Consider the following 4,194-nt stretch of genomic DNA (forward strand, 5'->3'; position numbering starts at 1 on the left):
AACACATTAGTGAGTGAAATATGAGCTCCACAGATCTTTGAGGGCGTGTTACGACCGTAAAGAATATTCTTTTGAATATTTATTACATTTCAATGTCTTTAGATGCAAAAGATGTTGTTTTGAGCTCGATCGGACAAAAAACCTAAAGGGCAAGTACGATTTTGAAAAAAAAAAGTCAAGCGTGGCGGTGGCACTTTGATTCGACATGGCTGACTTCCTGTTTATCATAGAGCGATGCTCCAGGTGTGTTTTACTCCTCAAAGGTCAGAGGTCAAAGGTAGCTCTATCACTGTCCCAAGTCTCATGTGCCTAGGCCAAACAACAAGTCGACACTGTTGAGACGGGCGTTCTACAACCTCCATTTTATTGGACCTATGACCCCATGTGTGACCTATGACCCCATGTGTGACCTATGTCCCCATGTGTGACCTATGTCCCCATGTGTGACCTATGACCCCATGTGTGACCTATGACCCCATGTGTGACCTATGTCCCCATGTGTGACCTATGTCCCCATGTGTGACCTATGTCCCCATGTGTGACCTATGTCCCCATGTGTGACCTATGACCCCATGTGTGACCTATGTCCCCATGTGTGACCTGTCCCCATGTGTGACCTATGTCCCCATGTGTGACCTATGTCCCCATGTGTGACCTATGTCCCCATGTGTGACCCCATGTGTGACCTGTCCCCATGTTTGACCTGTCCCCATGTGTGACCTATGACCCCATGTGTGACCTATGTCCCCATGTTTGACCTGTCCCCATGTGTGACCTATGTCCCCATGTGTGACCTATGACCCCATGTGTGACCTATGTCCCCATGTGTGACCTATGACCCCATGTGTGACCTATGTCCCCATGTGTGACCTGTCCCCATGTGTGACCTATGTCCCCATGTGTGACCTATGACCCCATGTGTGACCTATGTCCCCATGTGTGACCTATGACCCCATGTGTGACCTATGTCCCCATGTGTGACCTGTCCCCATGTGTGACCTATGTCCCCATGTGTGACCTATGTCCCCATGTGTGACCTATGTCCCCATGTGTGACCCCATGTGTGACCTGTCCCCATGTTTGACCTGTCCCCATGTGTGACCCATGACCCCATGTGTGACCTATGTCCCCATGTTTGACCTGTCCCCATGTGTGACCTATGTCCCCATGTGTGACCTATGACCCCATGTGTGACCTATGTCCCCATGTGTGACCTATGACCCCATGTGTGACCTATGTCCCCATGTGTGACCTGTCCCCATGTGTGACCTATGTCCCCATGTGTGACCTATGTCCCCATGTGTGACCTATGACCCCATGTGTGACCTATGTCCCCATGTGTGACCTGTCCCCATGTGTGACCTATGTCCCCATGTGTGACCTATGTCCCCATGTGTGACCTATGTCCCCATGTGTGACCCCATGTGTGACCTGTCCCCATGTGTGACCTATGTCCCCACGTATGACCTATGTCCCCACGTGTGACCTATGTCCCCATGTGTGACCTGTCCCCATGTGTGACTTATGTCCCCATGTGTGACCTATGACCCCATGTGTGACCTATGTCCCCATGTTTGACCTGTCCCCATGTGTGACCTATGTCCCCATGTGTGACCTGTCCCCATGTGTGACCTATGTCCCCATGTGTGACCTATGTCCCCATGTGTGACCTATGACCCCATGTGTGACCTATGACCCCATGTGTGACATATGACCGCACGTGTGACCTATGTCCCCATGTGTGACCTATGTCCCCATGTGTGACCTGTCCCCATGTGTGACCTATGACCCCATGTGTGACCTATGTCCCCATGTGTGACCTGTCCCCATGTGTGACCTATGTCCCCATGTGTGACCTATGTCCCCATGTGTGACCTATGTCCCCATGTGTGACCTGTCCCCATGTGTGACCTATGTCCCCATGTGTGACCTATGACCCCATGTGTGACCTATGTCCCCACATGTGACCTATGTCCCCATGTGTGACCTGTCCCCATGTGTGACCTATGACCCCATGTGTGACCTATGTCCCCATGTGTGACCTATGTCCCCATGTGTGACCTATGTCCCCATGTGTGACCTATGACCCTATGTGTGACCTATGTCCCCATGTGTGACCTATGACCCCATGTGTGACCTATGACCCCATGTGTGACCTATGTCCCCATGTGTGACCTATGTCCCCATGTGTGATCTATGTCCCCATGTGTGACCTATGACCCCATGTGTGACCTATGTCCCCATGTGTGACCTGTCCCCATGTGTGACCTATGTCCCCATGTGTGACCTATGTCCCCATGTGTGACCCCATGTGTGACCTGTCCCCATGTTTGACCTATGTCCCCATGTGTGACCTATGTCCCCACGTATGACCTATGTCCCCACGTGTGACCTATGTCCCCATGTGTGACCTGTCCCCATGTGTGACCTATGTCCCCACGTGTGACCTATGTCCCCATGTGTGACCTGTCCCCATGTGTGACCTATGTCCCCATGTGTGACCTATGTCCCCATGTGTGACCTATGTCCCCATGTGTGACCTATGACCCCATGTGTGACCTATGTCCCTACGTGTGACCTATGTCCCCACGTGTGACCTATGTCCCCACGTGTGACCTATGTCCCCATGTGTGACCTATGACCCCATGTGTGACCTATGTCCCCACATGTGACCTATGACCCCATGTGTGACCTATGTCCCCATGTGTGACCTATGACCCCATGTCTGACCTATGTCCCCATGTGTGACCTATGACCCCATGTGTGACCTGACCCCATGCGTGACCTATGTCCCCATGTGTGACCTATGTCCCCATGTGTGACCTATGTCCCCATGTGTGACCTGTCCCCATGTGTGACCTGTCCCCACGTGTGACCTATGTCCCCACGTTTGACCTATGTCCCCACGTGTGACCTATGTCCCCACGTGTGACCTATGACCCCATGTGTGACCTATGACCCCACGTGTGACCTATGTCCCCACGTATGACCTATGTCCCCACTTGTGACCTATGTCCCCATGTGTGACCTATGTCCCCATGTGTGACCTATGTCCCCATGTGTGACCTATGACCCCATGTCTGACCTATGACCCCATGTCTGACCTATGACCCCATGTGTGACATTCATCGATGTTCAGGGGGTCACAAATGTCCGAGTTGTGGCAAAATGTTGCCGTGCAAAACAACAATAATAATAAACCTGGCAAGAACAATGTCTCGGTCCATTCTGGACGGCTCGAGCCAATTATAGCCGCAAGCAGCAATGATGGGCCCGCGCTCGCAACACCAGGTTTTATTTTATTACACCTGCTGCCGAACACGTGGCACAATAGTGCCACGTGTTTAGACCTGGTCAGGACTTTGACTTCATCTGGACCTGTGGTGGACTTGGTCTGAATCTCGTCTTGACCATTTGGACATTTTGGACCGTCTGTCTCTCATGTCTGTGGACACTCTGGACACTCACACGCCTCGGGCAGAGAAGGACGTGTGACGACAAAGAACATGCTTCTGAAATCTACCAACAAGTACTACAGCATAGTACAAAACATACTGAGCACTCTGCAAGTACTGGGATTGCTAGAGTTCTAAAAGTACTACAACGTAGTAGTAGTAGTACAACAACGTTGTGTGTTATGAGGTTAAACTCTTCTCACATCAAAGATTCTGCAGTTTGTCTTTTTACAGGTTTTGATGATAAAAAACAATAAGTCCACATTTAATCACAATGTGGACTAAATGCAGTGGCGTCCATTTAGGGCGATGGGCGCCGCCCTCCTGGCAATCAGCCAATTATCTATTAACTAACGGTATTCAACAATTGTTGTCTAAAAACAATACAATTTGTTCAGAATGATATATTATTAAATATGTAAAAGAATAATGTATAGATAGATCCATGAATGCTGCAGGGACATCACACATGGAGAAACATGTGAGCAGCGCATGGCTGCTCAGTTTACTGCAGATCCTCCGTGTCACACTTTCCTCTGCCTAATAAAGCACAACAACAACATCAGCCGTGGTGGACGACACGGACTCATTTGTAATTCTATTGGTGTGGAATACATAAATGTGTGAATAATATACGTAGTTGGCCAAACATCGTTTTGACAAACTCAAAATTATACAAAAATATTTATTTGCATGATGTTCAAATCTCAGTATTTAAAACAAGTTCATTACACTGGAA

This window comes from Eucyclogobius newberryi, unplaced genomic scaffold (assembly GCF_026437365.1).
Source record: "Eucyclogobius newberryi isolate DKJ021-1_F unplaced genomic scaffold, fEucNew1.0.hap1 SCAF_59, whole genome shotgun sequence".
In the NCBI taxonomy this organism is placed as follows: Eukaryota; Metazoa; Chordata; class Actinopteri; order Gobiiformes; family Gobiidae; genus Eucyclogobius; species Eucyclogobius newberryi.